This window comes from Lontra canadensis, unplaced genomic scaffold, assembly GCF_010015895.1.
Source record: "Lontra canadensis isolate GAN:19392208 unplaced genomic scaffold, GSC_riverotter_1.0 scaffold1, whole genome shotgun sequence".
NCBI classification, from domain to species: Eukaryota; Metazoa; Chordata; class Mammalia; order Carnivora; family Mustelidae; genus Lontra; species Lontra canadensis.
The window spans coordinates 117,840,734-117,852,912 of record NW_022630995.1 but is presented as its reverse complement, the minus strand read 5'-3'; the positions used below and the strand labels follow the sequence as shown (position 1 = coordinate 117,852,912).

The following is a 12,179-nucleotide window of genomic DNA, read 5'->3' as shown; positions in this document are numbered from 1 at the left end:
TCTCTTCCCTCTTCTCCTCACCCTTTGAAAGCCCAAATCCACCCGGTGAGAATATGGAAACAAGGCTGGAGGCCAGGGAGGACAAGGGGGGGAGGGGTTACTTAGACTCACAGGGGAAGAGCAAGCAGTTAGACATTTTTCACGCTTCCTCACTCTCCCTAGGGCCATAAAGTTCTGTTTCTGAAGCTGGAAGCGTGGGGCGGTCGGCCGCGTTCTCAACGTGGCCTGAAATTAGGAGTCCGCACTGCAGGGGATAGGAACTTCGCTGCCCCGCGACCAACCTGAGCGTCTAGTTAGCCAGAACACTAAAAGCCAGGCCCTGGGCACCGGTTGTCATGGGAACCGGGGCGCTGGTCTCCCCGGCGACCTCGTCCCTAGGGAGGGGGCGGAACGGGAGGCCCGGAGGGCCAATGAGGCGGAGGGGAGCGCCCGGGCGCCCATTGCTGTCCTCCTGGAGCCCGGGAAGGCTTTTGAGTGACAGGAACGGGGGCGGGGCCGGCGCGGGTGCCTGAGGTGGAGCCGGCTCTGGGAGCTAGTGGCTCCGGCGGCGGCGGTGCGGCGAGGGTCGCGCACCATGATCACGGCCTCTAGAGACGGTCTCGCTGGCGCGCGGCAGTCCCTCGCTCCCCGGTCCGCCTCAGCCCGCCCGGCAGCTCTCGGAGCCGGCCGCAGGAGTTGAGCCGCCCCGCTAAGGAGAGTCTGGGCGTAGCTCTGGGAGGCGCGCAGAGCCGGGGAGGGCGGACGGGGAACTCCAGCGCTCCGGGGTCAGGCGGTCGGCGGGGGTCGCCGCTGGAGGGGCGTTTCCGAGGCGTGGAGGAGGAGGAGATGCTGCTCCTCTTCTCCCCCTCCCCAGGCTCCTTCTTCAGCTCCTTCGGCCCACGCCCGCAGCCGCTCGGCGGAGAAGAGGTGGTGGCTCTCGACGCCCGAGGCTGCTGCCGGCGGCCCGCCCCGACGCCGCGTCCCCTCAGCCCTCGCCTCGCGCTCCAGTAGCAGGACCGGTCTCCGGACGAGCGGGTAAGGACGAGAGCAGCCCTGGGCTCTGGTGTGGACACGCAGAAGTGCAAAACCAAGTACACCACGCTCCCTCTCCTCTCCCAGCTCTTGCTCTGGCCCCTGAAACCAACTCCTCTGTTGCCCTGGTGGGGAAGGAGCTTTTCTTTGGTTTTCGCGGTGAGGTGCTGGGTGGGGAAGGATGAGACGGAATTTCATCGTGAATTAGGAATTTCACTGTGAATTTCCCCCCACCTTCTCCGTGGAGGAAGGCCGGATTCTTGGGAATGAAACCCCAGAGGGGGAGTAAGAGATTGCGAGGTAGTAGGGAGTGACATCGCCCCATCCTGCTAGTACAGCTCTGCGCTGTGCGTGCTATGGGAAGGGATCCCGGAGTCTGTTTCTAATTTCTGTAAATGACTGTGGACATGCTGTGGTTAGAGGCCGCCCAGAAGAATGTGTATATGTAAGGGCTTAGGGAAGAGGGGGTGGGAAGGGAGGAAGAGGGGCAGAGGGAGAGACACTGCCTGATGCAAGCTCTTTTATTGCTTTTCTTCTCGGTGCCTGGGTTAAGTCCCCCACCCCCACCCCCACCCCGCCTTTGCTCATTGCTGGATTCTAAGTACAGAAAGCTGGAAAGTTTGCTAAAGTCGAGGACGTTCTCACCAAGTGTAATTGCTCTACGTTGTGAATATATTGGAGAAGGGGGAATGGGGAGAAATACTATAACTAAAATAGACTTGTAGCAATACAGTTTTCATTGGTCTTCCACATATATGATTGACACCTCCACACACTTCCAACTAATCTCTTCGACAGCCTTGTGTCATGTTCGTTTAATTGCATCTTTGAAACAACAAACGCGGTGACTTCATAGGGAGCTGCCTGGAGCTGAGTTTACCTCTCAGAAAATGGGGCAATCGGGTTTGTTTTCAAGGCGGAGACCTAAACAAAATGTAGGACAACTAATCTTCGGGATGAAGGGCACTGGTAACTAATTAGCAAGACTTAAAAATTTACGTCTGTAGAGTTTTGCTAAGGATTGGAAAATACGGAAAAGTCGCTGTATTTTGAAACAAGGATTGGTATTTTCCCAAATTCGTGATGACTGGGTTAGCAGGATCAAAGTGAAAACTTGCATCATGCTTACTGCTTGCCTGTGGTGGTGCTTTGATAAACATTATTTCTCCTTTTAATATCATTAGTATTTTTTATTAAGTCTATGCTTGTATTGGTTCACTAATTGCATACACAGGCAGACTAACTGCTCTATTAGCCAATCCCAAATGTATTCTGCTTTTTCATAATAACATTGTGTCCTAACTTTGATGTTCTAGAGGCTTTGTGGGAGTATGTGTGGAGGAGAAGGTAGGATGGAAGCTGGAATTAAGGCTAGAAAAATATCTGTGGTTACTTATTAAGAAAGAAAAGATTAATTTGTAGTAACTTTCACTTTTACAATTAGAGAATTACGACTTTTGCCATGTTTTTAGGTTTGCCTTTTGAATTTACATTTGTGCCACCAAATGTTTACTGCATGTAAAGCCTACTTAGTTTTTGGAGGGTGATACTAACATCCAAAAATATTTATATATAGCTTTTCATGTCACAAGTAACACATAAACAAACTGTTAAAACGAATGCCAATTTAAAGGATGAATTTGGGCACTATAATAGGGATCAAAAGTTGTAGAACTTACATTGTCTTTTTCTGGAGGCCTGCCTCCAATGCAGGAAGTAAATGTGAGAATTGGCTAATCAGTTGTTTCTGTGTAGATAATAGGTATCATTCTTTTAAAAAATGGAGTTTATGTATTGTTTATTATTAAGAAAAAACAGGTCTAATCCTTGTTTTAGTCTACTTTTAATCGGCTAAGGATTGGATGGTGAAATATCATAGCTTTTCTTATATCAACTTAGTATTTTTTTTTTCCAGGTCCTCAAACATACTGGGGAGAAAAGGGCTAGTGGGGATAAGCTACTGCTGCTGCTTCCTCTTTTTTGACAAGAGTTTGTAATTTTGAATTATGAAACTTTTTTTGGTAGTATAATTAAATAGTAATAAATACCATTTGAAATTGAAATGAAACACTACCATACCCTAAGCCAGTGCATTTAGGAGTTAATCCTATCTATGTATTCTTATTTTGGAATATGCTTTGGGAGAAGTCTGTGCCATTAATTAGATCAGTGACTGAAGATATTCTTTCTAACCTCAGATGTAACTAAATGTGACACCATTGTGTTAATGTCACTTTACAGAGTGGGAGCCTGAAAAAGGAGAAAAGACACTGAGTCTCAGGATAGAAGGATTAGTACTGATATGTAGGGTGTGCGGGGTTTGTTGCTCTGGGTTTACCTTTTTTTTTTTTCTCTGAGAAACTTTCTCCCTTAAATTGAAAATTAAAATGGGTTGAACAACTCAGGAATTTTTAATAGATGGCTTTTAATGAGTAAATTAATGTAAGACTTTCATGGCCTAGGTTAAAATAAAAGTTCTATGCTCAGTGTAAATATACCATATCAAAACTGTGGTCTATAACATGCTCTGTGGGGAGTTCCAATAATCCTTTAAGTGGATGGGGTAAAATGAAAAACTCTTTAAAACCCCTGTCTTATCCCTGTTTAGTGTCAGGCAGCTAGCTGTGAATAAGCATCTTGTTCTATCCTGTCCGAAGAATGTGTGACTCTACCAAATAGCTTATGAGGCAGTAGGAGACGAATGGTTTAAGTTCTTAGGATAAAAGGCAGCTAGTCCTAGATGGTCTGGTGTAGAGGCTGGTGTAGATTTGAACCACAGACAAACCTGTTTTTCCCAGGGTTTGCTATCAGATACCTGGATAATGCAGGAACCCAGACTGGTTAAAGTACCTGTTTTAGTGTGTTTGCCTTATATCCTGTGTTCCACCACTGAATCCTCCTTTTTCTTTCTTCCTCTTTTCCTTTTTTTTGTTTGATTCCAGTGTGAAATTTTACTAAAACAAACTTCCCCAGAGAGAATCCTTCTACTGTGGAGTGTGGACTTTATTGTTTGACAAACATATGTCCAATCCTAGAGAATATCTTTAAATCTACTTTCCACATCGTTAAGCAAATTAGTAATATCTACCTCCCAAGTTAGGTTGAGGATGAAATAAAATATACATGAAAGTGGCAAAGGCAAGTTGACACTCAATATTTCGTTTATTTCCTTCGCTTCTAATCTATTTTACATAATTGAATACTATTCACTGATAAAAATTTATGATTGTATAACCCAAGTCACTTCTGAATGTTTAGAATGTGTAGCTCATATTTAACCCTCAGGTGTTTTGACGTAAATTTGGGTTGTCAAAGGCCGTCTCTGCCTACCAGCAAAGAAATGTCTTAAGCTGCATACTGCATCTATGCCTAATAAACATTTTCTCATTTTCTTTCTAGTTTAGTAGTACTCAACTCTGGCTGCATGTTAGAATAACCAGGGTAGCTCTAAAAATTTTTATGCCCAGGACCCAACCCAAACCAATTAAACCAGAAGGTTGGGGGGATGAGACCTGGGCATCCATATTTTTGGAAGCCCCCTAAGAAAATAACAACTTGGAGCCAACTTGTAAACCAATATTCTAGTCCTCTCTAGAAAATGAGTATAGAAAATTTGTCCCCACAAATGCAGCATCATTTTTATGTTGTGTCATAGTCCTTTTCTCTTCATACGTCACAAGAATTAAAAAAAAAAACAACTGTCTCAGAAACACCTAGGTATATGCTCATGTACAAGACTTTTACTATTTGAATCAGAATTTAAGGTACAAATATTTCTCTCTACTTCTTTAGTGCTGCACTGTCCAATGTTACAGTCCCAGATACATGTGGCCAAATTTACATTAATTTATTTAAACGCAATTTAAGATTCAAGTTTTCGTTCCCGCTAACCATATTTGAGGTGCTCAGTAGCCACTTGTGGCTAGTAACTGCTCTATCAGACAGCTCAGATATGGAAAATTTCTATAATCACAAAATTCTGTATTACCTGAATGTTTTTTTTTTAATTTTAGTTTTTTATTGTAGCATAGTTGATATACTACCTAGCGGTTTTGAAATTTATATTCCATTTTCTTGTCATCTGAAGTGAGTGTGTGTATTCATTTCCTTCAGATTTATAATTTAAAATATAATATTACTTTTTATACTTTTTTTCTAATGCAGAGAAATACCACATATTTGGTGCTTATATTACATCCTTTCTCAATCTGCTATACTTAGTTATAAGGTTTTCCTTTTCAAAGTTAACTGAGAGGTGGAACTTCAATGTACTTGTGTGTATTATTTGCATCAGTATGCCCTAAATCTAACCAGTGGCTTCATTGCCCTCGTGTACTCCAGCAGTTTCAAGTTGGGAAACAGAGAAAGTCATCATTTCAATTCAAGTGTTGGAATTTGATTCTAGGTTTTTCTATCTGGTTAAGCGGTTTTTGTTTTTTGTTTGTTTTCCTATAGAAACGCTTAGTTGTGGGGCGCCTGGGTGGCTCAGTGGGTTAAGCCGCTGCCTTCGGCTCAGATCATGATCTCAGGGTCCTGGGATCGAGTCCCGCATCAGGCTCTCTGCTCAGCGGGGAGCCTGCTTCCCTCTCTCTCTGCCTACCTCTCTGCCTGCCTCTCTGTCTACTTGTGATCTCTCTCTGTCAAATAAATAAATAAATAAATCTTTAAAAAAAAAAAAAAAAGAAACGCTTAGTTGTCACATGATATGATCAAATTTTCCAACAGAAAACCATCGTATTAGTTTTAACATGAACATACAGATGCATGGGAGACTTTATTTTTTCCCACAAAGGAAAGCATCCCCTTCAGCAAAAAATGAGGTTCCTAAACAATTTGAGGTGGTTGGAAGCTAACACTGTGTCAATGAATTTTATTGGTGTTTACCACTTGTTAACTACCGATGCACAGCTTAGAAGAAACTATACACCATGTGTGCAGTCCATCTCATTTGTATACCACCCCCTGCAAACCCTAAAATATCAGTTTTCTTTATTGGTTTAGCGTGCTCTGAGTAGAAATGGAAACAAATTATTTTCAATTAAAAGTATTTTTTTTTTCTATTGGTGGATGGTACATTTCCTTTTACATAAACACATGCTTTTTTTTTTTTTTTTTTTTTTTTAAAACCTATTCAGATCACACAAGTTGCCTCCAGGACAAGGAGAGCTATTTTGTTGAAAGGATGCCTGATGGAATGTTTTGTATACAATATTGTTTTCATGTTTTGATGCTTTTCCACTTAGCTCTAATGTAGTCTGTGAGGGAAAAATGAAACTTTCTTGTAGAATAACTTAAGGTTAGAATGGTTATACAACTTGAGAATGTGGTAGAAATATTCAAAGCTGGTGTTTTCCATTTGTTTCTTCTTGGAGTTTTTTGGAAAAGAGATAGAGCCTGGGAAGTTTTTAAAATTAGGGAACCCTTTTAAGAAATTTAGGTTCTCCTAGCACTACTAAGTATTACTTAATGCACTTTTTCTAGAAAAGTATCATTTTAAAATAAACATTTAAACTATTAAGAGATGATTGATCATTTTAAGTCTTAGTGTAGTCAGATATCTCTTCTGGAGAACATAATACAATTCAGTTTTGAAGTAAAAAATCAATACTTTGGTACAGGAATTTCCCTCATTGAAAGGTTTTGATTTATTCCCTCCTCAGTATCTTTCATATTCTTGACTTGTGCTGAGATGTAATTTTATGGAGTTATTTGAACATAGTATAATTCATCCTTCTAGTATCTATACTTAGCTTAAGGTATAAGTGTCAAGCAGTCTTTCAAATATAACATATCTCAATTTTTTAAGTATTATGTGAAAATCTGCCAAAGCTATAATAGCTGTACTTCATGAAAGCTAGAATAAGTGTTGTAAAACAAAAGGCAAAACAAAACGCTAATAATTAAAATATATGTATCTATATACATATAGTAGAATAGAAACTTTAGTTCAGAAATGACCAATTATCAAAACTAAAGTAGATAAAACTAAATTGTAGATATGTATCATTCAGTTCACTTCAATCACAACTTCAAAATTTTAGCACTGCTTTGAGGTGTATACAAATGAATAGCAAAAAGGAACTATGTTATTACATAGTACCCAACAATACTGTTACTTTAGTTATAATTCAAGCTAACATACCCTCCAACACTCATATGATACAATTCTTACAATGAAAAATCTAGACTATATTCTCCATTATTAAAATTTAATAGGAATTTCCTTTAATCTTTAAATAAAAGAAAATGTTCTAATGTGGCCACAGAATATATCATACTCATAGTGTAAATGAAGACCATCCTGAGTCATTTTTTAAGTATACATCTAAGTTTTAGTGTTTATGTTAGTACATCAAGACTTCTGACTTCAAAGGAATTTTACGATTGTATTGAGATACTAAGATTTAATTGAAAAATGAGTAATACTGTTCTTCCACCTAAATGGATACTAAAGAATCACTGTTGATGAACCAAGCTAGCTAAGTGTTTTTATAATAGTTGTATTGATGAATCGGGACCAATCTGACCACATTCTGACGTCCAGCTTCCTTTTTAGTTGTTCTTTATTCAGTAAATGTACCCTGAATCCCTTTTCTCTGCCAGACCCTCCGCAAGGCACAGAAAGGACACATTTCTAAGACAGCAGATAAGTGGAATAATCTATGACCACAGAGCTTTAATTACTTGAATTCATGCCAACTAAGTCCATCTATTGACAGGATATACTGACCTAGAACAGCTGTGAAGATTAAATTAAACAACATGTAAAACTGTCTTGTAAAACTTTATGAACACACGTGTACCTATCTGAGTATATATGAATTGTTTTTAGATGCAGCTGTGCATGGTGTTGACCACACCTGCTTGATTTAGAGAGACAGAATAGCATGGTATTTAGAGCATAGACAAAGGAGCTGGTCTGCTTGGGTTTTGATTTCTGACTATGATTTAGCTTGTGCAAGTTTCTTAACCTCAGTGTACTTTAATTTCCTCATCTGCAAAATGAAGATAATGATCAAGCCTCTCATAGGACTTTTTAAAAAATATTTTATTTATTTATTTGACAGAGATCACAAGTAGGCAGGCAGGGTGGGGGGGGTAGAAAACTCCCTGCTGAGCAGAGAACCAGATGTGGGGCTCGATCCCAGGACCCTGGGATCATGACCTGAGCCTAACGCAGAGGCTTAACCCACTGAGCCACCCAGGTGCCCCAGAATTTTTTTTTTTTTTTTAAGATTTTGTTTATATGAGAGAGCGAGAGAGCGCGTGCATGCACCAGAGTGGGGAGGGTCAGAGAAAGAAGCAGACTCCCCACTGAGCTGAGAGCCCAATGAGGGACTCAATCCTGGGATTCCAGGATCATGATCTGAGCCAAGGCAGTTGCGCAACCAAATGAGCCACCCAGGTGCCCCTTTTTATGGAATTTTAAAAAATTTTTTTAAATTATTTATTTATTTATTTTAAGATTTTATTTATTTATTTGACAGAGATCACAAATAGGCAGAGAGGCAGGCAGAGAGAGAGAGAGAGGAAGCAGGCTCCCCACTGAGCAGAAAGCCCAATGCGGGCCTCATTCCCAGGACCCTGAGATCATGACCTGAGCCAAAGGCAGATGCTTTAACCCACTGAGCCACCCAGGCGCCCCTTTATGGAATTTTTTAAGGACCAAATGAGTTAATATACATAAGCACTTCAAGTAGTGCCTAATGCAAACTAAGTATTTAATAAATACTACCTGTTATTATTTTCGGTATACTCTGATTTATAACAGTTGGTTTTTTTTTAAACACAGATAATATATGAACTTTAATGTACTTTTTTTTTCAGTTTATGGCACTACTTTGTTCCTTGGATTACATGTTTCTTTCACTTATCCTGCACTTACTGATATAAGTGATTTTTATACACTTAGTGGAACTTGTAAAAATAAATGTCATTCTCTTCACAGTACTCATTTTTAGAATATTACATCTCCTGTTTTGGAGTTAATTTTGAAACACATAACATGTTTTTTTGAATCTCCTTTTTGGCAGTAGACTTTGAAAGTAGGTTTGATTCAATTAGAGATTTGTTATTGTTTTAGAAAGGTGAGTATTTAAAGAGGAATTAAATATTAAACTTGAATTAAAATGAAAAATGCTTATAAAGTAAAAGGAATGATTTTTTTTTTTTAAAGATTTTATTTATTTATTTGACAGAGAGAGATCACAAGTAGACAGAGAGGCAGGCAGAGAGAGAGAGAGGGAAGCAGGCTCCCTGCTGAGCAGAGAGCCCGATGCGGGACTCGATCCCAGGACCCTGAGACCATGACCTGAGCCGAAGGCAGCGGCTTAACCCACTGAGCCACCCAAGCGCCCAAAAGGAATGATTTTTAAAATATGACTCTAAATGTAATTTTAAAAAAGAGCCCCAGAAATGTTTCTGATATTATGTTTGAGGACAAACGTATGTATCCTTCTAAAGTATCTATTTTGAAATACAACACTCTCAGGTATATAAATTCTAGTATATTTAAATACATGTTTATAATATATGTTAAAATACATGTTCATAATCTCACAAACACACAGAGCTATTACCTAATATTTGTAAATCTTAGGTTGTTGTATTCCTGGGAGTATTATATAGCATAAAAACTAAAATTGTTTAGAATATATGTTTGGGCACACTTCCTAACTTATACTGTGAACACGCTTAGAATCTTCAGTATGCTAATAAACCTCATTAATCTCCCAGATTTTATATATATATATATATATATATATATATATATATATATATGTAATAGCATCTCTCATAATAGGAGTGCTGATTTGAGAAATGCTGCCTGGGATATTCTTTGTGCTTGCCCTATCCAAGACTAATGCAATGAATTGTTGGTTTCACTTTTTCCAATTAGAAATTGCTAGTACAAGAGACCTAAATACAGCATACAAGGTTCAATGGCCTAAAGAAGCTAGGGGTATATTTTTCTTTTCTTTTATTAACATATAGTGTATTATTAGCCCCAAGGGTACAGGTCTGTGAATCGCCAGGTTTACACACTTCACAGCACTCACCATAGCACATACCCTCCCCAATGTCCATAACCCAACCACCCTCTCCCTACCCCCCTCCCTCCAGCAACCCTCAGTTTGTTTTGTGAGATTAAGAGTCTCTTATGGTTGGCTCCCTCCTGATCCCATCTTGTTTCATTTATTCTTTTCCTACCCCCAAATTTCCCATGTTGCTTCTCGACTTCCTCATATCAGGGAGATCATATGATAGTTGTCTTTCTCCAATTCAGTTATTTCGCTAAGCATAATACCCTCTAGTTCCATCCATGTCATCACAAATGGCAAGATTTCATTTCTTTTGATGGCTGCATAGTATTCCATTGTATATATATACCACATCTTCTTAATCCATTCATCTGTTGATGGACCTCTAGGCTCTTTCCATAGTTTGGCTATTGTGGACATTGCTGCTATAAACATTCAGGTGCATGTGCCCTTTCGGATCACTACATTTGTATCTTTAGGGTAGATACACAGTGGTGCAATTGCTGGGTCATAGGGTAGCTCTATTTTCAACTTTTTGAGGAACCTCCATGCTGTTTTCCAGAGGGGTTGCACAAGCTTGCATTCCCACTAACAGTGTAGGAGGATTTAGGGATATATTTTTCTCTAACATATCACAAAATCCAAGCACAATACTCCAGAGCAGTTTCAAGACTGGTAGTGAACTCAGACCTCTTCTTTTCTACCTCCTTGATGCATGGCTTTCCTCCTCAAGATGGCCTGTGGTCACAAAATGACTGCCAGCATTCTGTTCAAAATATGTTGTCTTTACAGGCAGGCAGAATATGGAAGAAATGGGAAAAATGGCAAAACAGGGTGTGCCTTCCAGATGAATCTGATCCTTTCAAAAAGTTTTCTTGACTTACCTAGTGACTTCTATTTATACTGGCCTTCCCTACTTGCTATGGAAGCTAGAAATTCTAGATTCTTGCTGACTATCCCAAAACTAATTAAGGAGGATGGATATTGGGGATTCAATTATTGTTTTTGCCAGAGTTCCTAACGTCTGATCTCCATTTGTTTCTAGTTTAATGGATTTTCACTATAGTATGCATAGATAAATTATAGACCATATGCTAGGTTTTGGGGGGGATGGAAGGGAACTTGGTTTTATTGACTTGCCACTTGATATTTAACACATGGTTTATCTCTTTATCACCCAAATTTCAGCCTCTCTAGTATACATTGTCTTGGTTAGGTTATTGGCTATGCCTTGGTTATCAGATTGTTTTTTATGTAAATGTTTTTATTTATTTTATTTATTATTGGTATTGGCTTTTAAAGATGTATTTATTTATTTTAGATGAGGGGTGGAGAGGGAGATAGAATTTCAAGCAGACGCTGCGCTAAGCGAGGAGCCTGATGCACCTTGATCTCATAGCTCAAGATTGCGACCTGAGCCAAAGCCAAGAGTTGGGTACCTAACTGACTGCCCCATCCAGGTGCCCCTATGTAAGATCTTTTTAGACATGGTAGCTACATACAGGTCATGTTAAGACTAAAATGGTTGACATTTTAAAGGAAATAAAGTGAGGAAATCTGCCATATCCCTTTGAATATGTGAAAAATATGGAAATTGGTAGAAAAAGAAATACCCACAGGATTGTTTGACTACAGTTAAAATAGCAACAATTAGAAATGTCTTATAAGTAACATAAATTTATTTTTATCTTGTATGTCATTTGGTTTTTGTCTAAACGAATTACATGGCTATAAGGTATTTGTGACTCTGTTCAGTACTTTTTTCTGTATTTTGAGAAATGTTGAAAAATAAAAGGAAATGGTTCCTACCAAAAAACTTAAAACCTAGGTTTAAAAAAATGTGGATAGGAAACCATTAGATATTAGAAAACAATGAATAAGCACAGTAATAATTTGAACAGTGATGGCCCTAATCTATGTCTGCAGAAAATGAACAGTAAGTGTAAGGATTATTGCAGTCTGTGATGGTCAAATAAAATAAGAAGCTTAGCATAACGAGGAAACCTCACTGAGGCTGAGAGCATTGGGTCAAATGGGAAGTAATTTTTCTCAGTTCTTACTGAGTTTTGTTAGCTATTGATTGAAAGATATTTATCATTTGTTGCTATCTGCCACTTTAACAAGACA

General features: G+C 39.2%; 1 protein-coding gene across 12 annotated transcripts in view; it reads left to right on the top strand.

The window, feature by feature from the left end:
- The first annotated feature begins 558 nt into the window (after nt 1-558).
- The window catches only part of PTPN13 (protein tyrosine phosphatase non-receptor type 13), a 204,879-nt gene continuing 193,258 nt past the window's right edge, over nt 559-12,179 (top strand). For 11 of the 12 annotated variants that reach the window (XM_032862218.1, XM_032862233.1, XM_032862200.1 and 8 more), the window contains exon 1: nt 560-1,014. The gene's annotated coding sequence lies outside the window, so the exon portion shown is untranslated. Of the gene's footprint in view, nt 1,015-12,179 lie in introns of all 12 variants that reach the window. The other variant, XM_032862136.1, reaches the window with a different exon arrangement.